The sequence below is a fragment of the Meleagris gallopavo genome, chromosome 1 (genome assembly GCF_905368555.1).
Source record: "Meleagris gallopavo chromosome 1, MGAL_WU_HG_1.1, whole genome shotgun sequence".
In the NCBI taxonomy this organism is placed as follows: Eukaryota; Metazoa; Chordata; class Aves; order Galliformes; family Phasianidae; genus Meleagris; species Meleagris gallopavo.
The window spans coordinates 159,105,595-159,132,489 of NC_139404.1; positions in this window are offsets into that span (position 1 = coordinate 159,105,595).

The following is a 26,895-nucleotide window of genomic DNA, read 5'->3' on the forward strand; positions in this document are numbered from 1 at the left end:
ATTTTCTTCAAAGCCTCACCTAATTAATTCTTCCAGTACTTGTTAATTTTTCATTGAGGTACAATTTGGTTCCTTCTCCAATATTCACCCAGTCTTACCCATTTAATTCTATCTGCTGGTGAAGCAATTAACAGTTCTATTATTGTTGATAACTATCTAGAATTACTTAGTTAAATCTTTGTCACAATAATTTAAGCATTTGATGTGCAAGGTTGATTGAAAACTCTAAGCAGTTTAAGCACTTTGGCACTTTGATATTTTATGTCTCTGAATTTTTGTGACAACTCAGACACAAAGTTTGCTGCATTATATGTCTTCTTAATGAATTTCCCATAATATAAATTTGTTGAGTGTATAAAGATGTATTATAGTATCCCTCAAAAGACACATCACAATTCTATACCTTAGTCTGGTAAAACAAAATAGCAATTCCACATTTCTGTGAGTCACATCTCAGATGAATTTAGTTCATCTTTATTTATAATGATGTGCACAATCTCTCTGTGATGGAATTAGAGAAAGAGAAGGAAAAACGCTCACCTTGCTCCAGAAGTTGCAATATCTATCTTTGGGGATTTGTACTGTAAATCTCTTTTCAAATGAATCTTCTCTTGTTGTCCAGTATTGCTGTCAGACTAAGTTAAGAACTGAAAAGTAAACTGATGTAGCTCAGGTGTTATCTTTATTATGGCTATCAGAGTGTTTGAAATCCAATATTTAAATTGTTCTTAAGAATATTGTTTATTGTAGACAAAACCTAAAGCAGGTAGTCTCTTGACTTCAGTGAAATTCTCAAGAAAGTATCTGAAGTTAGACTTGAATATATTTCATACCAATCAATGAATACATGAAAAGAGATAGTTAGCTTATAAAAGAATCTGTCAGTCATTTTTGACATTTCTTTCTATTGTTCAGTGATTAGTGTGTTTATCTAGTAAGATGCGTCAGTCTCTTTTTTGCATTCCTTTTTATTTTTTGAAAGAAGAAAAGTCCCTGTTTTGTGAATTCCTTGCAGTCCAGCCTGGAGGAAAGTTGAAAAGAAATGATATATCATGATAAGTATGATACATCCAAGAAAAGACCTGCATTACATCCACATACAGGATACTATATAAATAAGAAATTAGACTTACAGTAGTACCTACACCTACATCATCAGAAAATTATTTTGTATACAAAAGATAATAAGACAGAGATATATATATATATATATACACACACACACATATTTAAACATGAATTTTAATAAAGTATTGAATTTCTTAAAAAACAGTGCTAGGTATGAGGAAAGATAAATATTTTTGGTACAACACGAACTATATCCAGACAATGGAGAAGAAATTCACATATATCAATTATGAAGCTAAATTATAATCTCAATTAAGAATCTGCTTATTAAACAGTCAATGGCACTATCATTAGTATAGAATGATTAAAAACAAACAAATGAACAAAACAAACAAACATCAAACAACAACAGCAACAAAAAACCCAACAACCCTGCATTACTGCATTTAATCTCCCAGAATCATATTCCACTTAAAGACTCCTAAGGGGAAAAGTTTAAACTAACAAGATCATACCTGTCTACTTTTGTCATTTACAATTCTTATTTTTTAACATGAGATTTAAACTGTATATTCTTAATATACTTAAGTTGTTAATTACTCATAAGTTTCATTACTTGAAGATACAATTTCAGTGAAGAGTATCTAGCAAATATTGACCTACTTATACATGACTACCAAGTGAAGAGGTCAAACAAACTGTACCTAACAGCAGCTCATTAATATGGATGTTTGTCAGTCAGTTAAATATTCTTCTAGGACAAACATGTAAATGGTGATAAATTTAAGACCAACATCATTATTCTTTGGTATAGTAACTTTAAGAAATTTATGGATGCTTCTTCAATACGTATGTTGTAAGGCACTTGCTATTCCATGTATATAAATGAGAAGATTGCTAATACATGTTTATCAGAAATATTAGTGGGCTAAGCCTGAACAATACCTATTTGAACTTACACAATTAATCATTCTGATTGAAGGTATTTGTTTTGACATGTTTATTCTCAATTGAATAAGTTACACTTCTGTAAAAAGATACGGATGGGCAGCAAAACAGAAAGCAGCTACCTGCAGTTAGCTGTTTCTATTCTCTGAATGGAAAATGATTGTTTTCTCTGACACCATCTGAACATGTACAAGCTTCTGCATTTCTATGTGAGAAGAGATGAGCAAATCAGAAAGAAGCAGATAGCAGGGCCTCTAAGAAGACTAACAAGATTAGGAGATTAGGAACAAGAAAATAGTATGCAGACAACATTTTAACTTAATGAATAGAAAGGCATATATTGATATATATATATGTTTTGTTTTGTTTTGTTTTGTTTTGTTTTCTAGAGCCTTATAGAAAGACATACATTTTGCTGTAATTTCACAAGATGCTAAATTGGAAGATTTATCCAGTAATTCTAATGGAAGAAATAGGCCTTCCCGAGAAAGTGTAGATTTGCTTACATAAAATATGCTTAATTTCATTAGAACTTTTAAGAAAGCCCTTTGAGAACAGCTGTAGGAGTGACATGGGGTGTTCTCAATTCATTAAAAGATGACAACAAGAACACACCCAAGCTGAGGTTCCCTCACTTTGTTTCCTTAACATATACAAATAAAATATTGATTGCTTCTTCAAGCAGCAAAAATTATAAATAATGACACATTTGTGTGAGTGGTAGCTGTTTGACCTGTTTTATCATTATGAGAACTAAGACTCCAGTCATTCTGACAATCAGATGCCAGACCAATTCATTCACATTTCAGTCTATTTCTGTTCCTCTTAGTTTCAAGGAAAAAAATGCATTTCTCCCACAGCAATTCAAGGTTCTTCAAGGAATTCTGCGAGAAAATGCACATGCTCACTGCAATGAATCTGTGTTTGAATGTATACTGACAAATAATATCTTACTTGAAGCAATATTTTCTTCTTCCTTGAACTTCCCCTTATCTGCTGGTTGAATCTCAGCAATAACTGTAAAGAAAACCTGTTTAAAAATAAGTATAGAATTAAATAAAATAAAACACCCTCCAAACTCTGCCATACAACACAAAGAAATCCTGATCAAAATGGGGGTTTCCATTTCATGGAAAATGTTGATATTACACATTGTGCTTTGACAACATTAATCCACTATCCATGGAATTCTATATGAAATTGAAATATTTTAAAATTTGATTTAATAAAAAAGTCTTCCAAAATTTTTATCTCATTATCTCACAATAGTAATAGAAATGCATGGCGACATTCTGGCAGTGATTCTTCCCTTGTGGTAAAAACGCTTCTTTCCTAACCATTGTGCCTTCATTAGAAATGGATCTGTGATATTTTAGATTCCATTATGGAATTTATAGTGGGCCCAAAAGGTTAAGTGTCCTTGTTTCTGACTACAGAGCTGTACAGTGGCTATATCTTTTCAGCATGAAAAGGTATGGTTTAAATACTCTTCTGGAATCATTTTTATAACAGCAACTAAAATAAACAATGTTTAAGTTCAGCATATTTCAGTAATGTTGCAAATGGCTAAAATGCATGGTTATAGATCCAGTTGCTGGTTTTGTTTGTTTGTTTGTTTGTATGTTTTTTCCTGAAAGGCACCACTAAAACAATCTCTACTAAGTCTCTCTTTCCAAGACGGATACGTTTCAGGATACAGTGACTAGCCTAGGCAATAAGAAACTGCTGGCTTACGACAGGGTCCGGTTTTCTCCCTGGATCAGGAACACTGGGAAAATTGCCTTAATTTTCCTAAATGCCATCTGTTGCACTAAGAAATTGGTACAAAACTTATGTACTTCATAACTTGTTCCAGGTCTTTATTTTCTTTTTTCAAAAATTATCAAGAATTTTAATTCTTAGGCTATTTATACAGTTGGAATACTCAATTTAGCAGAAAATCACAAAGAAAGGAAGTGCTACTGGATTTTTTTATTGATTGATTGATTGATTGATTGATTTATCTGATACAGTTCTGATAGATAAATAACCAAATAATCAAAGATTGTAAGGTGCTAAATATCTGGGAAACTAAAAGGTACATGAAAGAATATAGGACTGCTGCAAAGATATTTTTTTCCCTCTGCTTTATGTCTTCATGATCTCAGAAGAAACATTTCTGAATTACTACACATCATGTATCATTTAAGTAAAACTTTGCTTAAATAGACAGGAGCTAGCTTACTCAGGGATATGATAGTCTTTTTTTTTTTTTTTTTTTTCTAAATTATTCATGTGGGAAATTTTTAAATGTGTATCACTAATGTGATCTTTGAGCATGTAATTGATGAAATCCTGCCTAAAGACCCTCAGGAAAGTAATTTAGAAAGACAATTCTTTAAAATAATGTCTGCTACCTCTGATTTTCCCATGCTCTTGCCTGTTAACACAATGTTCATTTATCATTGAACTCATATTAACTCACTGAAGCTATGACCTACCTTAACAAAGTTACTTCAAATTGTCTACCATTAAAATGACTGTGTTCTGTGGTAGAAACATCTTATTAAACATGAGCTGCTTAATTGCTTTTCAAATGTGAAAAGATACCAGATATTACTTTAATAATTTCAACATATAGTCCAAAGATATTTTACAAATTTTATATATTTTCTAGGAAAAAGTTAATGAATTACATGCTTTATTGAAAATAACCTTTTATGGTTATGTAAATAGATTTTTTTTCTCTCTCTCTTTCTCATAAATAAGCACAGAATTTGAAGGAGATATACGATATCTTAAATATTACAATGAGAACAACCACTGATTTTATGAATTAAATGGTAAAAATTGTCAAAAAATTTACCAATTTCTAATTTGCTTCCTGCTACAGTATATTTGCAGTAACTGACATGCAAAGGCCACAGAACTTACTACCGAAAGAATGGCATCTAACCTATATGGTTATCTATCAAATGGAGACCACAATATAGAATGAGCTATAGACGATCTGCTGAAATAATGATTTATTGTGCAGTTAGGACTGATCCCGAAGCTTCTTCTGCAAACTCAAGAACATCTCACCCCTAAGGAGGTAACAGGATTTTAAATGGCACTAAATAGGAAACAGAATCATTCCTTATTTTTTATCTTTTGTCCCTGAAAGTAACCTGAAGGCTACAAGAAACGTTAATAAGTATTGCCACACTACCTCCCTTTGTGACTACCTTGGATATGGAAAGTGTTCTAATGGAACTCTTTTTTTTTTCTTTTTTTTCTTTAGTCTCTCTTAAGGAGTGAACATATTGCAACAGAACTTTATTTTCCTGTATAATATGGGTAAAATTATCAAATTTTCTCTGCCTAAAACATATTTTGGCTTTTTAAATTACTTCATTTCTTGCTTAATATTAAAGATAGAGAAGAAGGTGAAGTATTGCTCTGTTTCCCACTTACGTTGTAATGAATTTTGAAAAAAATATAATATTCCAGAGTGAGGGAGGTACAAAAGCCAGTTGTGACCAGATCTAGAATTTCTTAATAAAGAATAGTAAAACTTAGTTGTACTCGTAGTGGCTGTGGACAGCCACGCAGCAAAAATGTAATCAAGATAATAACAATAATAATAACAATAATAATAACAATAATAATAATAATAATAATAATAAAGAGATTGAGCACAATCTATGAAGAGAACAACTCAGTAATAAGAAAATCTGCAGAAACCAAGTACTTTTAGTACTACAATATTACAAGAGAAGATAGTGTCTAAATTAGGAAAACTAAACATATGGTTAGGTCTTTAGAACTTAAAACTATGGCAAGTGATGTGGCATTCTCTATGAAGAATATGGTTTGAAAAAAGAACGGTTTGGAAAAGATCTAATCTTTATCTATAAACGCTGCAACTTGAGCTCCAGTTTGAACATTAAGGTAAATAACTCTTTTCATAAAGATTCACCTTCTATTCACATATCCTAAAAGGATGCAAAACATATTTGCACATACTGAAAGATATGCCTTTCATGTCTAAATTTGTCTAATATTTGACAAAAGAGAAAGTATTTCCCAGTTGTTTAATAATATTTGAGAATACATTTTCATTTTTTCACATTTTCCTATTTTCTTTCTGCTCTCATTGCTGCAGTGAATAACAAAGTCACAGACGTACCCATCATTCTCCCCATCTCAAATAACTCCTGTTAGATTATGCATGACCACTTTATACTCCTATAGATAAATTCCAAATTTTATTCCTCATACAGTGTATGCTATGGATGGAAAGTATTTCAGCACAATTACTTGTCTATTTTATGCACATATTAATGGAATATAAATGTAATATTGTGAAGCATTGTAATTTTGTAGATGGTTCTTTCGGTGTATTCATTGTAATTTTAAATTAAGATACTGTCTCTACTTTGCTATGAAACATATTTGCCAATTACTATCTGACATTTATCTGTTGAATTAATTGATTCATCTTGACTGTGAAATATATAATTATGTAGGAGTAAATCATATTTTAAATAATGCAAAGAAACATGTCATTATGAGCAAAAGATTTTCATCAATCCCATTACCACTATCTTAGCTCCATGAAACCGCCAGAGCTTTGAGAATATAATGACTCTCAGACAGTTTCATCAAGCATTTCTAGTGCTAGTAGGATAATAGATCCTATTGAAATTGTAGTTTTTCAGATTTCATTACTATAATATCGGCCAGAAATAAGTAGGTCATTCTGCAAATAATGTCTCCTGTTTATTTCTATGGAAACTACAACAGATTAAAAAAGCACAATAAGACCATTTCAAGTTTTCATCTACAAAACATCATTTTTCAACATGGCCACCACCACTAGCCATGCATTGTCTCCGGTGATGAACAAGAGCCTACATGCAGTGCTCATAAAAATCTGTACTGATAGTGGGGACCCGCATTTGCCGTTGCTGAAACACAATACTCACCACGTCAGCATGCTCACATTGACTGTCTGGTCTCCATAAACATTCAGCAAGTGTAAATTAATGTCAATGAGTGCAATTTTTTCCATATGGAGGCACTCTTTTCTACACCTTCGCTTCATACACACTTCCGTATCAGATGTCATTTTGTCAGACTGCCCTTCTGTTGTCATGGGTTGCATGGCAGCAAAATTTAATGGAATATTGTGGGAAGGTTCAACCTCTGCCGTACCACCAGCATCCACCTCTGATACTGTTGGCCAATGTAATAAAAAAAGGAAGCATTACTTTTGGAGCAGCCCTCATATATTTTTTGAAATTGCAAAAAGCAAATTCAGAACTTCTTTTCAATTTTGTATTGAATTTGTATTTTGTATTGTGTTTGCTCTTTGAAGGTATTGTAAAGAATTACTAAAAGATCATATAATAAGGAAGCCTTAATGTTTTTATGGACAGCAAAATGGAATAATATATATATATTTTATGACAGAATAATGTAATTGTTTACTTATGATTCACTTGGCTCCAGGCTAGAAAAAAGAGAAATCTATCAAATCAAATAAGTTGATGGATTATTATAATTGATGGAAAAAGTGACACTGTCATCATTATATCAAGTTGCTGTCACTCCAATTGACAGTATGTACATTTGCAAATAAGGATGATACAATATACTTGCAAGTATAGATGATGTTCTTTATACAGATATTATGTCATAGACTAGGGTATCCTATATAACTGCCATACAGTTTTAATCCATTGGAACACTTAAACTATGACAGGCAAGTATGGCTGTTTAGAGCATTTTTCTAAATTTCTTATAATACTTAAGTGAAAATGGGATTCACAACACAATTACTTTAGAAATATGGTAACATTAATGATTAAAAGCCTTTTTCTTACCTAGCGCAAGATCTGGAAAATAATCTCAACAAAGACAAACAGCATTTTCCTTTATTGCATTCTGAAGGTAAATAGATTTGTTGATATTTCCCATCACATTGTGATGATATATCAATTACATGCAGTAAACACGCTTGCTCCAATGAAGAAAAAGTCCTTTTGATGCTGTGTGAGGAACAGAAAGTAATAATGCAACTATAAAAATAGTAAACTTGCAAATAACTGGAATATTTTTCCATATATTTAATTTTGGAAGAAAATAAAAAATGTATCTAAAAACCTCCAAGAAAATGAACAAGGAAATTATATTTCGTTATACATTTCACGTGCCTCAATTTTCAATGCAGTTTCTATTGGCTCAATGAGTTTAATTGGATACAGACTTTAAGAATCTTTTTAAAACAGAAAGTCAGACAAAGTAACAATTTTTTCTCCGACAAGCCTATGTTAGATTGCACTATTTAACTATGCCCTGCTAGAATATTTTAGATAGTTGTTAGTATTAATCTTCTAAACACACATGCAGACAAAAACCCCAACGAAATATATATATGTATAATACTTAAGGAAGTTTCTGTATTGTTTAAGATAAATGTTTAAGAGAACTGTACATAGATACACTTTCATGACTCCAGATACATCTTGATAGTTACTTCTCAGTCCACGTAGATCAACATTTATTTTGTTTGTTTCAGAAGAACTAAAATGTAAAATGGGTCTTTCATTTTCTTAATCTGTCACTGTATCGATTCTGAGATGAATTAACCGCATTTTCCCTTATCCTATCACTATCTGCCCTGACAAAAAGTCCCTCTTCAACTTTCCAGTAGGCACCCTTCAGGTACTGGAAGACCACTAAATGGTCCTCCTGGAGCCTTCTCTTCTCCAGGCTGAAGAGTCTCAGCTCTCTCAGCCTGTCTTCATAGGGGATGTGCTTCAGCCCTGTGATCATCTTAGTGGCCCTTCTCTGAATCCACTCCAACAACTCCATGTTCTTATTGTGCTGGGGACCCCAGAACTGAACACAATACTCCAGGAGCAGTTTCATGAGACTAGAGGTGCTTCCTCAACATATCTGTCACACTTCTCTTGATGCAACTCAGGACACAATTGGCCTTCTGGGCTGCAAATGCACATTTCTGGCTCACGCTGAATCTCTCATCAACTAATATCCCCAAATCCTTCTCCTCAGAGTTGCTCTCAAGCCATTCTCTGCCCAATCTGTATCTGTGCTTGGAATTACCCTGACCCAGGTGAAGGGCCTCGCACTTGGCCTTATTGAACTTCATGAAGTTGGCATAAGCTCACCTTTCAAGTCTGTCCAGATCCTTCTGGATGACATCCCTTCCCTCTAGCGCATCAACTGCACCACTCATCTCAGTGTTATCTGCGAACTTGCTGAGGGTGCACTTGATTCCACTATCCATATTGCCTACCAAGATATTAAATGACATTGGTCCCAACAGCAATCCCTAAGAAAAGCCATATGTCACTGCTCTCCACTTGGACATTGAGTTGACAGTAATACACTGAGTACGACCATCTGGCCAGTTCCTTATCCAGTGAGTTCATCCAGTTCCATCCATCAAATCCATTTTTCTCCAATTTGGTGACAAGGATATCAAGTGGGACAGTGTCAAACACTTTACACAAGTCCCTGTAGATGATGTCAGTTGCTCATCCTTTATCCACTGACGCTACAACTCCATCATAAAAGGCCACCAAGTTTGTCAGGCATCATATTTTGGTCACTGAAGATAATCTTTAAAATAGAAGTAAAAAATGTTTTTGTTTTTGATTGTTTTTTAACGTGAGCTAATAAGGATCCTCAAATGTCTGCTTCTTGAGTGACACAGTGATGGCAAAAAAATCTAATTATATTGATCAAGCAATAGAATAGCATGGAGTGAGGTCGCCTGGTATGAGATGCACAGAAAAAAGTCACAGGCTACAAGGTGGAAGGGAGCTTCCATTGTCTCCATTGATCATGGCACTCTCACCAAAAAAAGAGGACCACAGATCCTCTATTTCAGTTTTTGCATTCTTGCATTTCATATACAACCTCTCGGATGGACTGTCTGGTATGAAAATTCATAGAGTGTTAGAGGTGAATACATGAGAAAACATAGGGCAGAATCATCTGCATGAATCTTTTTCTCAATGCTTTTGTCTACTCAGTGTGGGGGAACAGAAATAATACAACTTACCTTTCTAGAAAGTGTGCTTTGTTTCTACATCATTTTGAAAAATATAGTGAAAAAATATTAGCTGGTATAATTCATCATAACTACACCAGGTGACTGGGTTATACCTACTTAGAGTAAATCTCAGGATGCTTTCATAAGCACTGACTTCATAATAACATTTTAAAGGTAAATCAGTTTTAGAATTTCAAGCAACCAAGATTTAAATTCTTAATGAAGACAGTTTCTCAGCTTTCCAGGTAGAAAGTGATGTGACTATGCTGTTGTTATTTTTTTCTTTTTCTTTTTTTTTTTTTTCTTTTTTTTTTTCTTTTTTTTTTCTTTTTCTTTTTTTTTTTTTTCTTTTTTTTTTCTTTTTTCTTTTTTTCTTTTTCTTTTTCTTTTTTCTTTTTTTTTTCTTTTTCTTTTCTTTTTCTTTTCTTTTTTCTTTTTCTTTTTCTTTTTCTTTTCTTTTTCTTTTCTTTTTCTTTTTCTTTTTCTTTTTCTTTTTCTTTTTCTTTTTCTTTTCTATAAAAAGGGGTGTTTAATAATGTAATAATAATACAGATTTGAAAAGTCTGAAGAGAGAATTAAATCTATGAAAGAGATCTGTGGATCTCTTTCATTCGTCTCGCCTGGACGCCTACCTGTGCGACCTGGTGTAGGGAACCTGCTTTGGCAGGTTGGTCTCGATGATCTCTAGAGGTCCCTTCCAACCCCTACAATTCTGTGATTCTGTGATTCTTTCACAGAATTCACAGTAGCCAGCACATTACATCGAAGATACATTAATGACTACTAAGAAAAATTTTACTTCCTGTAAGTTGCCTGGATTGCAAGATGGAATTGCCATTCACAGGCCCAGAGATCTCACTTGATCTGACTCTCAAATCCCACTGGCCTGAATTAGTAGTCCTTAAAATTTCAAAAGATTGTCATTATTTTTGATAGTACAGTGAAGTAAAAGAAAACACACCTAAGAATTTGTAGTCTTCCATGACAACAGAAGATATTATGTCCTGGGAAAAGCATTAGGTAAGGAACATTAAATCTGCAACACTTGAAAAACTAGAAGTCAAGCATTCTATTTGAAATGTCATAATATCATGCATACTGAACATCTGAGTGTTGCTATATTTTCCTTTTTAAAGTCACAGTCCAAACAGTTCTCTTCTAATCATACATATACTAGTTCCATGCATACTCATATAAAGATAGAAAACTAAGACCTATAACACACTACAAGATTTTTTGTAATGAGATTTTAGACCTAAACCAAAACAAAAAATGCAGGAAACAATTAAAGGATTTGGAAAAATAATAATAATAATAATACCAAGTAGAAAAATGAAATCTCATTTTGAACACATTTACAAGGATTTATCTGGAAGTAATGTCTCTTGTTTTATATGCTGATCCATAATATCAGAGGAACTCATAGTTTAATGAAGTATAAAGAAATAGCAGGGTTTAAATTACAGATTTTACTGGGAAATCTTGATATTGCTAGTCTCATCTTTAGGAAAACCTAAACATACTTCCTTTGCACATTCATGATATAGTCTGTCTATCCCTCACAGAGTTGAAATATTCAAATTGCAAATCAGTTCAGCACATAGTCTCCATAGTTTTAACTCACTAGTGGCATTTGAGACAAGCGAAAAGGCCTAATTAACTTGACATAGAAGATACAAAAAAGATTTTTTGGAGATGCAGCTTTAAACTGAGAAATAAGAAGGAAATGTACAGGTAGTGAAAGCTGGGATGAGTGTCCTGGGAAGAAAACAGGGAATCTATCCAGACATGCAGAGATGAGATTGGGAAAGCCAAGGTACACATGGACGGAATCTTGGCAAGGAATTGAAAAAGAACAAGAAGGAATTCTACAGATAAATTGGTCAGAAGAGAGAGACCACAGAGAGGATACCCCTCTCTGGTAGGTAAGAAGGGAGAACTGGCTTCTTCAGACATGAAGGAGGGTGAGGTACTCAACAAGACCTTTTCTTCAGTCTTCACTGGCAGTCAGGCTTCCTGTTCCTCTAACATCCTTGAACCTCTAGGCAGGGGTTGGAGAAGCAAAATCCTTTCCACTGCAAAAGGAGAGAAAGTCAGAGACTGCCTCATGAGACTGGATGTGTATGAGTTCATTGGGCAATGTGACGTGCATCCCAGGGTCCTGAAGGAACTGGCTGCTACAGTTGCCAAGTCACTCATTGTCATATTTGAAAATTCATGGCTGTCAGGTGAAGTCTCCAGTGACTGGAAAAATGGAAATGATGAGCCTTATGTCTGTGCCTGGGAATATCATGGATCAGATCCACCTGAAAGAGATGCTAAGGCACAGGTGATTGGTGGTAACCAACATGACTTCATCAAGGGTAAATCATGCCTGACAAACTTGGTGGCCTTTTATGATGGAGTTACAGTGTTGGTAGATAAAGGAAGAGCAATTGATGTCATAACAAGAGGAAAACACAAGAAAAATAAATGGAGTAGCACAGAATAAATTTAACTTCATCTCAGTTGAAACCAGGATAGTCAATGAACATATTCATGAGTGGAAAAAATCAACCCTGACATCATACAGTTATAGAAATTTTGGCTGGCCTCCAAAGGTCATCTAATTCTGATTGAAGAAGGACTGTTTCTAAGATTGGATTGATTTCCTGTGTTGATTTAAATGCTTTTATATGGATTGCAAGAGGAAAATGTCCACTGTCTTTTCGGATTCCCTAATCTACAATTTCCTGGATCCTTTTTCTTATTCTTTCTGAAGACAGACATATATTTAGGCTTTTGTAGATGTCAGACACCTTCTTGAATGAACAGTTAATTTCAGAACCCATCAGCTTTTTCAGCATCTTCAAATACATCATGTCTGGCCTCATGGACTGGAATACATGCTGGTTTCCCAACTAATCTCTAACACGTTGCTGCCCAGCCCTCTCCTTCTCAAATCAAACTGGTGTCTCCAGAAGTGTGTAAACAGCTTTTGTGTATGGAGGCTTAAATAAATGAACAAACAAACAAGCAAACAAACAAACAAATAAATGTTTTTTTTTTTTTTTCTATATTGCTAACCAATTTGCATTAGCTATTACCAACACACATATATTTTCTCTAAACTGATTTTTGTACCTGACACATTTGTAGAATCCCCTTTTTTTCCCCTCTGTTTCTACTTAGTTTTAGCTTCATGGAGGCTTTGCTATTCCTGATTTTGTCCCTTAAAGACAACATTTCCATTTTCTTCTTTTGTTTCCTGTACATGTTTTTGCATATGACACTTTCGGATTTGTATTTCTGTTCATCAAAGCTTCCTTATAAGATTAGTAGGTTTTCTACCAATTTTTCTGTTTTTCTTCACAATGGAATGGTTTATCTTTGAGGTTTCAGAAAGTTTTCTTTGAAAATCAGTCCACTCTCTTTGTCATGGCAGTTTCCCAGGAGATTTTGCCCAGCAATTTCATAAATAGACTAAAGAACAATTTCCTAATATCCAGAGTTTTGCCCTGGTACTGTTTACCACTTCAGGCTTCCTAAAGATTTTGCAGTTATTATCTTACTGTCAAAATCACTTGGGCTTTCATCTCTGACACATTAATATTCTTCTTTGATCTGCAGCTTGACTTGAGTATTGCTCCTTCTTGTTCCTTTTAGCATTTTCTTTAGGGAATGGTCATTAACTTTGTTAAGCTTCCTGTACAATACACCTTTCTGTGTCAACAACTGTACACACGAGAATTTGTCTGGTGACAGTGTCTGCTCCTGCCTCTGTCTTTTACTGAAAGGATTAAGGAAACTGTTTCTTCGGACCTGATCTCCTCTTTTTTGTCCTCATCTTTGATTTATTCAGGCAGATCCTGTTAGTAACATTTACATACAGGTGTTGTGGCCAACTTCCAGCCCTGAACAAAGACACTAGCAGTGTCTGTTAGTCATCTGCTTAGTCTCTGTTCTGCTCACGGTGAAGAGATGGGATACCCATTTCAGATTCTGCTAATAGAAGCTGTAGGTTCATTTATAGAGATAGTGGTGAGTCTTGAATTCTTGGAGCGAGTCCAGAGGAGGACCACTAAAATGATCAGAGGACTGGAGTACCTCTCCTATGAGGAAAGGTTGAGGGAACTGGCCTTGTTTAGCTTGGAGAAGAGAAGGCTCTGGGGAGACCTCACTGTGACCTTCCAGTACTTGAAGGGCGCATATAAACAGGAGGGGGAACAGCTGTTTACAAGAGTGAATAGTGATTGGACAAGGGGGAATGATTTTAAACTGAGACAGGGGAGGTTTAGGTTAGATACTAGGAGGAAGTTTTTCACACAGAGAGTGGTGAAGCACTGAAACATGTTGCCCAAAGAGGTTGTGGATGCCGTATCTCTGGAGTCATTCCAGGCCAGACTGGACATGGTTCTGGGCAGCCTGGTCTAGTGGTTGGCGACCCTCCACATAGCAAGGGGGTTGAAACTAGATGATCATTGTGGTCCTTTTCAACTCAGGCCATTCTATGATTCTATGATATGATTCTATGAAATAAAGGTCATTGCACATTATTGGTAGTATATTACAAATAACAGTTTCATATTTTAATTTGACCGGAATAAGTAAGCTTTTTTCCAAACTACTTGTTGGATCCTTATCTATCCAAAATACAGACCTCCAGTGCTGAAGTTCATAGAGTAACTAATCATAGTAATAGATTGTCATTCCTCTCATATCAGCTGTGGTTTTCAAAAATACTTGATTACAGAAGACAGAGGTGTCTCGTACTTTAATTATTAATATCTTCTTTAATTTCTTTCTTTTTTCTTTCTTAAATATTCACAGAGTCACAGAACAATCAAGGTTGGAAAAGACCTTCAAGATCATCCAGTCTAACCATCCATCTATGACCAATAATACTCACTAACCCACATCCCTCAACATAAAATCTGAACATTTCTTGAGCAACTCCAGGGTCGGTGACTCCACCCCTATTGCCCCTATTTTATGTTACAAGACAACAGCAGGGAAGACTAGTGATGCAGACATTGTTCCAGACAAAAAAGCTATTTTATCAAAATATGAATTGGTAAAAATTAGTCACTCTATTTCCAACACCAAAGAGAATTTGAATTCGTATTTTAGTGCATCATCATCTCATCATTTTTATTTGGTTGTATGTATAGCAAAGTGGCATTGGATCTTTAAAAAGTCACTTTGGCCCTTCAAAAGAAAATAGAGAACAAGAACAGATACATATTTAAAGAGGAACAAAAAGACAGAAGTTTACAAAATATCAAGGTTTATTTTTGATTAGTTTCTCAGGATATAATTATCTCTCCTGTGCATTCAAATTGTACTGCATGTATATCTGGTGACACTGGGAGTCAAAAATCGTTGTATCTGTATGCATCCAGTTTGTGTTTGGCAGAAAGGAGGTTATAGATATACATGTATTCCACAGAAAAATATATAGAAACTGTGGGCATGGGAAAAAAAAAAAAAAGAAAAAAAGAAAAAGAAAAAGAAAAAAAAAAAGAGAGAGAGCATACTGAAGTGAAAAAAAAAAAAAAAAAAAAAAAAAAAAAGAAAAAAAAAGAATAGAAGTAAATTATTGCCTGGAATGATTTTTATTTAGTTTATATGAGGGAATTATACATGGCTAATGATCATTTCATTATTTTCTTTATTACACGGACAGAAAAATTGATGATAATTCCTGGAGGAAACATAATCATAAACTGAGAAAAAAAATTCTGTTTATTAAGAAATAAAACAAGATGTTAAATGGCAGCCCCAAGTCGAAAGTCATGACCAGTGACAATATTCTGTCATTCACATTCCCCTAGTGAATTAGTTTGCCATAAACATTAGAAATATCATCCTCCATGTCAAAAGCCAAATCATTAGATACATATAGAGAGTATGAAAGGGAATTAGAGAGTTATAGTTTTGTAATCACGCTATTCAGCAACAGAATACCTCGGAATTATAATTCATTGTTTAAACCAATTGATATTTGTCTATTAAGTTTATATACTCCATTTAGTGCAAAGAAAATAAAAAGGGAAGGGAGAGGATTTTGTGTGAGAGAGAAATGCAGATTTTATTATGGAGAGTTGGACAGCTACACAGACATTTAAGGACAGAACAGGCTGCCTTTAGACAGAAAACTTTTATTTTCATTTTGTTGTTTGGTTGATTGATTCTGTCTCTTTTATTCTTATATTCCAATAAGTTCCAGTCCTTATTTCTGAACAAAGCATCTGGGAAAACAAGGAAATATGAGAGACGTATAAATATGAACAAAATTAGCTACCCAAAATTTAATATAGTCAGTTCTGAAACTCAAATATAGAGCTCCTTCATGTTTAATGTTGCCATGAATCTGTTTTTAACAGCTTACACCTTTTATTTTATTCCTGTTTTTTCATCAGTTTCATTGTAATCCTTTCTGAGACTCATCTGGAAAAATGCTCCATTAACATATATATACATATAAACATATAAATTATGTGTGTATATGTGAGTGAGATGAAAATGAAACAGGATTCTTCTAATAATCAATTAAATGCTTTTTTTTTTTTTAAATAAAAAACAACAAACTAGATCTGACGTTCCACCAACCATGTTTGCTAAGAGAAAAATGAGAACAAAGTTAAAAAGCCTTATTTAAACACACAAAACTTAGTTTAGTCGGGATGAAAATACAATCTGGTAACCCTGTTGCTGTTGTGCAGACTATATAAATCCATAAAATTTAAAAAATCTGCCTAGGCAAGAGGTGAAAAAGTATAAATTTAACAGATAAATCTTTCTGAAAACTTCTTTTTGTTATATATCTCAGCTTCTTGGCTTCTAAAGTTTCCTCTTGAAATCTTATTTAAGTCCATCACAGAGCTATATATATATATAACGCATTTTAAGAAATCTTCAGGAAAAAAAAAAAAAAAAAAACTTTGTTAAATTGTGGAATATGTGAACTTCTACCTTTTCTTTCTTTAAATAGAGTAGAATAACACTGAAAACTCATATCAGCTGAATTTCAAAATATTTTATATATTTATTTAACTAAGTTTTATTCCTTCATCACTATTTTTGTCTTTTTGCTGTGAAATAAGTTGGTTCCTTATTTCTACAGATGTGTGGAGTAATGAGAATGCTTCATTAATCTGGATACATGATCAAAATCATTCAAATAAAAATCTCTACCCTAAATAGATGTTTACAGTCTTATGAAGGATTGTAGTTCCAGGAAAGGATTATTCAATGCTTGGTATTAAATTTAATTCCAGATTTAGGTATGCAAATTTGCTGCCTGCAATTCAGTTTTCTATGTGTGTGATATATGCCTAAGCTTTCACTACTGTAGATGAAGAACTACTTTTGCAGTTAATAAAGCCTATTTAATCTGAAAGTAAGAAAAGAAAAAAAAAAAAAAAAAAAAAAAAAAAAAAACAATATTTAAGCCAAAAATGTGATAGTGTACTTACTGCATCTCCCTGCCACCTGACCTTTCCCTTCTAAATTTGCTCAGGCAATAACCACCAATGGTTGTCATAATGGCTACATACAGCTAAAGATAATAATGCAGTAGACAAGAGCTAATTGAGCATGTGCCAACTAAATAATAACTGGTATACAAATATGACTATGGGTCAATAATCTTAACACACTAATAGTGCAAAGTCCAGAGTCTGTCAAAATCTCCAGGAGTTCCACCTGCATGAGGTGTGAGCAGGTGGATAAGTGCTCAGCCTGGTGGTGGAGATCAAGGAGGAGATGGAGAGATTAAGGATCATCAGGGAGTGTGAGTGGGAGACTGACTGGTAGAGTGACTTGCTGGTGTGCAAGAGGGAAGTGTGCCAGGTGTACCCCCAAAAAAGTGGTGGACCCCCTGCTCTGTCACAGTTGTAGAGACCTGACAGATGAGGAGGGTTGGAAGAGAGTCCCAGCTTGGCATCATGAGCCTCTGCCTGTTCACTCCTCTGATTATTACCTGTTATTGATAGTTCAGGCAGGCAGTGATGAAATCGTTCAGGGAAGCCTGCGAGTTATCAAAAGAGATTTCAGGGGTTTTGGGCGGTTGGTTGAAAGAGTTGGAGAGCAAGTAGTATTTTCCTCTATCCCTTGTGGGATGATGAGGGACATGGAGTTGTCTAGGAAAATGCAGACTTTGAATAAGTGGCTGAAAAGTTGGTGCTGCCAGAGGAACTTTGGGTTCTTCAACCAAGAGGCGGTTTACTCAGCACCTGGCCTGATGGCTACAGATGGGTCTCATCTGTCTCTGAGCGGAAAGCAAATCCTAGCCCAAAAGCTGGAGCTGGCAGGGCTCGTTGAGAGAGAGGGTATGAAGGGGGAAGGGGATAAAATGACACTCACTAAGGTGGAGAGAGTAGTTCAGAGATTTCAACTAGATTAAATGGGGGAAGAGGTGGAGGTCAGTGAGACAGAGAAGGGCTTGGGGATGTTGTCATTGTAGGAGATTTCAGGGAAAACCTCTGGATTGTCCTGTAGGACTTTGTGAATTCCCCACTTGAAATCTTCTTGCATCCCTTTAGGGATACCTGCATCTGCTGCTTCCCTAAAGTGTCTGTATAATAATGCACAAGTATGGGAAATAAACAAGAAGAGTTAGAGATTTGCATGTGGTCACCAGACCACAATCTCATTGTGATCACAGAGACATAGTGGGACACCTTGCATGACTGTGAAGGGTCACTACATGCTTTTTAGGAAAGACAGGCTGGTGCGGAGGGGAGGTGGAGTTGCTCTTTGTGTGAGAGAGTGGCTAGAGTGTATCAAACTTCAGCTGGGGGAGGGTGATGTGCCAGTGGAGAGCATGGGGGCAGGCTAATATGGGTGACACTGTTGTGGGTGTGTATTATAGGCTCCCTGATCAGGAGGAGGAAGTTGATGCTCTACAAGCAGCTGGAAGCAGCCTCGCAATCCCAGGTTCTGGTTCTTATGGGGAACTTCAATTATCCAGATATTTGTTGGGTAAGCAGTATGGCCAGGGACACGCACTCCAGATGGTTCCTGCAATGTGTTGAAGATAATTTTCTGATTCAGATGGTGAAGGAGCCAACAAGGCGGGGGTGCTTTTGGACTTTGTGCTTTCCAACAGGGATGGGTTTGTTAAGGATGTGAAGGTTGGGGGCAGCTTGGAATGTACCAGTTATGGGATGGTGGAGTTCAGGATCTTGAGTGGAAGAAGCAAAACAAAAATTAGGATTGCTATCCTAGACTTCAGGAGAGCCAATTTTGATCTCTTCTGGGACCTACTTGGAGTTATCCTGTGGGCTAGGATGTTAGAAGGAAAAGGGGCCTGTGAGAGCTGGTCAGCATTTAAACAGCACTTCTTTCAAGGTCAGGATCAGTGCATCCCTATGAGTAAGAAATCAGGTAAGGTTGGCAGAATACCTGTGTGGATGAGCAAGGAGTTCATGCATAAACTGAAATGGAAGAAGAAGGTCCATGAAATGCGGAAAAAGGGTCTGACCACCTTATGAATATGGGAATGTTAGGGCATGCAGAGATGCCATGAGGAAGGCTAAAGCCAATCTGGAATTGAATCTGGGAAAGGAGATAAAGGATAACAAGAAAGGCTTTTTTAAGTATGTCAACAGTAAAAGAAAGACTAGGGAAAATGTGAGTCCCCTACTAAATGAGACGGATGTTCTGGTAATGGGGGATACTGAGAAGATGGATATACTGAATACCTTCTTCACTTCTGTCTTCACCAAAAAAAATTCCCCCTCAGAAATCTTGGACCTTGGAGGTAAGTGAGAGAGTCTGGGGAGTGGAAGGCTTCTCTTTGATGAGAGAGATGATCCGAGAGCATCTAGGCAACATCAGTATATGGGAACTGTTGAATCATGGTCTGAACCTCTGATTGATCAACTGAGGTGAGCAATGAGTCAGCCACGGGAGCACAGGTGAAGGTAATTCACCTGTGATACTGGAAGGGGTGGAGCCTGGCTCCACCTCTCCTAGACCCATTTAAGAGCTGGCTACCAGTGGGGAAGGATCTCTTCTGGAGATCCACTCTGCTAGAGTTTCTTAAGTGAGCCCAGGATGTGGGTAAGCTTTCTATCTATTCTCTTTTTGTTATTATAACCTGCTTTGCTTAACTCTCTTGTTTATTTTGTAATTATAACATCTTAATATTCATTGATTATACAATCAGTGTACATAATTCATGGGCCCCAATGCATTGATGTTTGCTTTGGGAGCTGGCAGAGGTGATTGCTTAACTGCTCTCTATTGTCTTTGAGTGGTCTTGGAGAATGGGAGAGGTACTTGAAGACTGCAGGATAGCCAGTATCACTCCAGCCTTCAAAAAGAGTAAGGAAGAGGATCTGGGAAACTACAGAGCAGTCAGCCTCACCTCCATTCCTGAAAAGATGATGAAACAGCATGTTCTAGGTGCCTCCTTCAGGCAATTGGAAAAGAAAAGAGTTATCAGGAGTAGTCAGCATGGGTTCACTAGGGGGAGGTCATGCTTGACCAACCTGGTAGCCTTCTATGATGTTATTACTGGTTGGGTGGATGGGGGGAGAGCAGTGAATGTAGTCTACATTGATTTCAAAAAGGCATTTGACACTGTCTCCCACAGCTTCTTTATAATGAAGCTGAGGAAGTGTGGAATAGATGGGTGGGCAGTGAGGTGGGTTGAGAACTGACTGACTGGCAGAGCTCAGAGAGTTGTGATTGGAGGCACAGAGTTCAGTTGGAGGCTCTGTATTTAGCAGTGTTACTCAGGGATTGGTGCTGGGTCTGTTCTTGTTCAGCATCTCTATCAGTAACCTTGGTGAGGGAGTAGTGTCCACCCTCAGCAAGTTTGCTGATGACATGAAGATGGGAGTAAAGGCTGACACACCAGAAGACTGTGTTGCCATTCAGCATGACCTAGACAGAATGGAGAGTTGAACAGAGAAAAAACAGGTGAGGCTTAATAAAAGCAACTGTATAGTCTTGAACCTAGGGAGAAATAACTGTATGCACCAGTACAGGTTAGGGGATGATGTGTTGTCAACAAAACTGCATTTTGTGAGAAAGTATAAACTAGTTTTAGCAAAAAAGCTCCAGACAACATTTTGCAGATAAGTACAGTAAAGTTTTGGGGCTTGTATGTAGCTGTCTCCTATTTAGTGTAGTTTATAGACATAAACAGCAGAACTCAGAAAGAAGCTAGAATTCTTATTTCTCAAGCAGAATGGTTACAAGTATTAAAGATCCTTTTACATTGTATAGTATTGTATTGTATAGGATGCATAGGAAGTACTGCTTAGGCAATAATAGTAAGCTTTTTTCAAGATTGCAAATTTGAATTCTGTCCTTCAATTCTAGCTATGGTTTTTAAATCTGGCTTTTTACTTTTTAAATAGTTTTACATTTTTGCTTTATTTTGATTTTTTTAACAGAATGCAAGTTCAGTGTGCTGTGGACTTCAGAAGACCTTGACTATAATCCCTATTATAGGCTGCAGGATTCATTGCCTTGCTCAAGGCTCTTTCAGAGCTGCCAGAGATCACAGTTTTCTACTAATCTCCTAGGGGTGTTCAAAAGAATAATTAGTTAATGTTTTGTGAAGCACTTTGAAGATGAAAAGTACTATTTAAGTGCTAGGGATTATGAGGAAATAGTTGGGGAGGGAAACTGGAGTTTGATGGGTAGCTGAAATACAGATTTAAAAAGTCTCATTCTTTATTAAGAAAAGAGCCTTGATTCCTTCTGAGCTATCTCTGATCTAGTTTCCAGAACAGTAAGAAAACCTTTAAAACATCAACCTACTGCCTTTGAGCCTAATGAAGGTTACACATTTCTTCTCTGTTCTTTCCCTTTAACTAATTGTGATAAATGCTATGGAACTTGTTCAAAGGGCATTTGCTGCCTTGCTATTAACTTGTAACAAATATAAAACACTGTAAACTTGCCTGATTTCCTGAAAGCTAAAGAAAAGGAGAAAAGTACTGGCAATGTTCTCCAGAGGAGAATGGCAAATACTTTGAAAGTGTCACTGTAGCAGTTGGAGCCATTTCAGCATTGTCTCACTTCATGCTTGAAGTTCGTAAAATCAAAAAAAAAACTTAAATCTCACTGTGGTCCCTCAGCATACTTACATTTTTTTCTTTGAGAGGGCCATAGCATTTTGTTCACATGCTCAAGTTATTACCATACATTTCTGTCTCATACATACAGTCTCTGGGTCAAATCAAAGTGGCTCTCAGAACAGAATTTTGACTTTCACAGACAAAAGAGTCTTAGGAAAAAATGTCATGCCAACGGTGATGGGGTACACCTTAGCATTTGCAAACATGCTCAAGTGATCTGTGGTGGTTGCAAGGGATGTGTTTGGCCTATATTAGGCTGTTCAGAGATGTAGTGAATGCCCACTCCCTGGATATTCAGGATCAAGCTGAATAGGAACAGCATTCTGAGCAACCTGGTCTAGCTGTAGATGTTCATTTGTTCAAGAGACTAATAGGGGGAGTCCCCTGGCATTCAGTCTTAGCGAGTAAAGGGGTCCAAGAGAGCTGGTTACTCTTCAAGAAGGAAGTCTTAAGGGTGCAGGAGCAGGCAGTCCCCCTGAGCTGCAAAATGAGCCGGCGGGGAAGAAGACTGACTGGATGAATAGGGAGCCATTCTTGAGGCTCCTGGAGAAAAAGAGAATCTACTGCCTGTGGAAAGAGGGACAGGCAACTCAGAATGAATACAAGGAAGTCCTTAGGATGTGTAGAGGTGAAATCAGAAAGGCAAAAGCCCAGCTTGAATTTAACCTGGCCGCTGGGGTGAAAAGGAATAAGAAACACTTTTATAAATACATTAACAGTAAGAGGAGGACAAAGGAGAATATCCACTCTTTGCTGGATGAGGCTGGGAATGTGACTACTGAGGATAAGGAAAAGGCAGAGGTTCTGAATGCCTTCTTTACATCTGTCTTTAAAAGTCGGACCAGTTATCCTCAGGATACTTTTCTCTCTCTGACCTGGTAATCTCAGCTGGGGAGCACACTAATCCCCCTGTGATTCTGGAAGAAACAGTCAGAGACCTACTACTCCAACTGGACTGCCACAAGTCTATGGGGCCAGATGAGATCCACCCGAGAGTGCTGAGGGAACTGGCGGAGGTGATAGCCGAGCCGCTTTCCATCATCTATCAGCGCTCCTTGTTGATTGGTGAGGTCCCAGAAGACTGGAGGCTTGCCAATGTGACTCCCATTTACAAGAAAGGTCGTAAGGAGGATCTGGGGAACTACAGGCCTGTTAGCCTCACCTCAGTGCCAGGGAAGGTTATGGAGCAGATTGTCTTGAGGGAGATCATGTGGCATGTGCGGGATGACCGGGAGATCAGGCCTAGCCAGCATAGGTTCATGAAGGGCAGGTCCTGTTTGACCAACTTGATCTCCTTCTATGATGTAGTGACCCATCTGGTGGATGAGGGAAAGGCTGTTGATGTGGTCTACCTAGACTTCAGCAAAGCCTTTGACACTGTCTCCCACAGTATTCTCCTGCAGAAGCTGGCAGCCTGAGGCTTGGATGGGCCCAATCTTGGTTGGGTAAGAGCTGGCTGGAGGGCCGGGCTCAGAGAGTGATGGTGAATGAAGTTAAGTCCAGCTGGCGATCGGTTGTGAGTGGTGTTCCCCAGAGGTCTGTACTGGGGCCTGTCCTTTTCAATATCTTTATTGATGACCTGGATGAGGGTATCGAGTGCACCCTCAGTAAATTCGCAGATGACACCAAATTGACTGGAAGTGTGGATCTGCCTGGGGGTAGTGAGGCCATACAGAAGGATCTGGACAGGCTGGAGAGCTGGGCTAAAGCCAACAGGATGAGGTTTAACAAGACCAAATGCTAGGTCCTGTACTTCGGCTACAACAACCGCAGGCGATGCAACAGGCTTGGGGTGGTGTGGCTGGAGGACTGCGTAGAGGAAATGGACCTGGGGGTATTGATTGATGCTCGGCTGAACATGAGCCGACAGTGTGCCCAGGTGGCCATGAAGGCCAATGGCATCCTGGCTTGCATCAGAAACAGTGTTGCCAGCAGGAGCAGAGAGGTGATTGTTCCCCTGTACTCAGCTCATGTGAGGCCGCACCTTGAGTACTGTGTCCAGTTTTGGGCCCCTCACTGCAAGAAAGACATTGAGGCCCTGGAGCGTGTTCAAAGGAAGGCAACAAAGCTGGTGAGGGGTCTGGAACACAGGCCATATGAGGAGCTGCTGAAGGAGCTGGGAATGTTCAGCCTGGAGAAGAGGAGGCTCAGAGGAGACCTCATTGCTCTCTATAACTTCCTGAAGGGAGGTTGTAGTGAGCTGGGGGTTGGCCTCTTCTCTCGTGTCATTAGTGATAGGACCAGAGGGAATGGTTTCAAGCTACAGCAGGGAAGATTCAAGCTGGACATTAGGAAGTATTAGTTTTCAGAAAGGGTGGTCAGGCACTGGAATGGACTGCCCGGGGAGGTGGTGGAGTCGCTGACCCTGGGGGTGTTCAAGGAAAAACTGGATGTTGTGTTGAGGGACATGGTTTAGTGGGAGCTATTTGTAATAGGTGGATGGTTGGACTGGATGATCTTTTAGGTCTTTTCCAACCTTGGTGATTCTATGATTCTATATTCATAGCAAGGGAGTTTAACTAAATTACTGCTAGGTGTTCCTTCCAACTCAAATTATTCTTATTCTGTGATTTTGGGTGGTTATGGAATGTTACAGGTTTATAGCCAAGGGCTACAATCAACAATTTTACTTTACAAATAGGGGAACTGTGACTATGAGGTTGAACTGTTTTTCTCTTCTGCCTGTAATGTAATGTCATGTGGGATGGACCTTTCACTTTTCCTGAAGGTAAATCACATCCTGTTTCTCAGAGACATTCTGCCTTAGATTCTGCTGGAGACTCTAAAAGATATAAAATTAACCCAAGCATCATAAGTCACTAGACATTTAAACAAAAACAAGCAAACAAACAAACACAAACAAAAACAGCCCTTGGTTTGTTCAGCCTAAAGAAGAGACTGAATGGAGGTCTTACAGCAGCCTAAAGCTTCCTCACATGTGGAGTGAGGGAAAGGCATTGATCTCTGCTCATCGGGTGACAGGAACAGGACCTGAGGGAACCGCATGAAGCTGTATCAGGGGAGCCTGAGGCTAGATTTCAGGAAAAGATTCTTCACTGAAAGAGTTGTTGGGCCCTGGGGAACAGGATCCCAAGGGTAATGGTTGTGTCACCAAGTTGCAGGAGTTCAAGAAACATTTGAATAGAGTTTGAGTTTTGGGCAATCCCCTGTGAAGACAGGATTTGGACTTGATGATCCTTGTGGGTTCCTTATGTGGGTTACGATATTCTTCAATTTGATCACTCTCCATCTTCTGCCTTTACTATGTCTATTCAAAGTTTCATTCCTTTTATATATATATCAGGGAGACCAAATCAAAATGAAAATACAAGAACTTTTCGTATTCCTGTATTTCATATACGCACACATTCCAGTTGTATGTTTTTTTGTTTGTTTGTGGGTTTTTTGTTGTTTTTTTTGTGATATTTGCAAAAGTGTTAGAAGCAAGCAAAATAAAATCTCTACCCTGTCAGTATTACTAAAAATGCTTTGAATTATCACTTCTAATTTGTTCACAAGAGAGAACAAAAAAACTGTGACACCTCAGCCTGCCTATGTGATAAATGCACTGAGTTTTTAATTGGGTTACTTGTAACACCACTACTAAAATCACATAAACTAATGATATGTTTGAGCCAGTGAACTGTCTTGATGACAAAAGAGCCACCCCTATGAAATGTTGAACAAAGGATTAAGTTGGCTTTACTAATACATCTTATTGTATATGGATGATCACGCTTTCTATCTGAGAGCAGCTGTAGATCTTCAGTTAGCAAACAGAAAACCAGTACTTATATTATTGTATGTCCTCCTGAGCATTTATTTGTTTGGTAATCTGGAAAATTCCTTTGTTCTATTAATTTAATTGCTCTTTTCAGATACCTCAGCACTTATTGTCCACAATAATAATATTTTTTTCATTTCAGCCTTGCAAAGTTTGTCAGATTTTATTTCATCATTTATAATTACATTTAGCAAAAATGTTGATTTTATTGTAAACTCAACACAAATGCAAGAATAATCACATAAGCATAATACTGTGACTGTCTTTATTTTTTCCCAGCTAGCAGAACATTGTAGGATCATGAGACTGTTAATTTAATTGTGAAAATTCATTCTGTATACTCTTACGTGTCAAGAGATGAAGTAGATAATTAATACTAGAAAGGTAATACAAGGTCAGCAGAAGACTTGCTTGGCTAGGAGATTTTTCTCTTAACTTTGATCAGTGGCATTCAGTATTTGAACAGATAGAGAGTACCCTCAGTAAATTCACAGACAACATGAAATGGAAGGCAGTGTTGGATACATTAGATGCCCATGTTACCCTTTGACAGGCTAGAGAAATGGGTTGACAAGAACTTCATGAATTCAGCAACAGCAAGTGCAAAGTCCTGCATCCAGGGAGGAACAACCAGCACATGAGAATAGAAAGTTATTTCATCTGAATCAAACATAGTTTATCTCAGACAAAATCCTCTATTCCATCTGGCCAAGACTTTGTTAACACATTTTAGTTTTTTACCTTATTATTGCCACAGATTTTGGAAATATATTGGCAATACTGATTGAACATTACTGTTGTTAGTATAATTTTTTAAGTCTCTAACTTTGGGAAAGTATTCTGCTCTTGTGCTGACAGCTTTATTGCAACCCTAAGGCATCCGCGATAATTAATAACTGTGTCAGATCAGTTCATCCTAAGCAGATGTGCTATGCAGTGTTTTTCCTTATCTCCTGTGTTTTCTACCT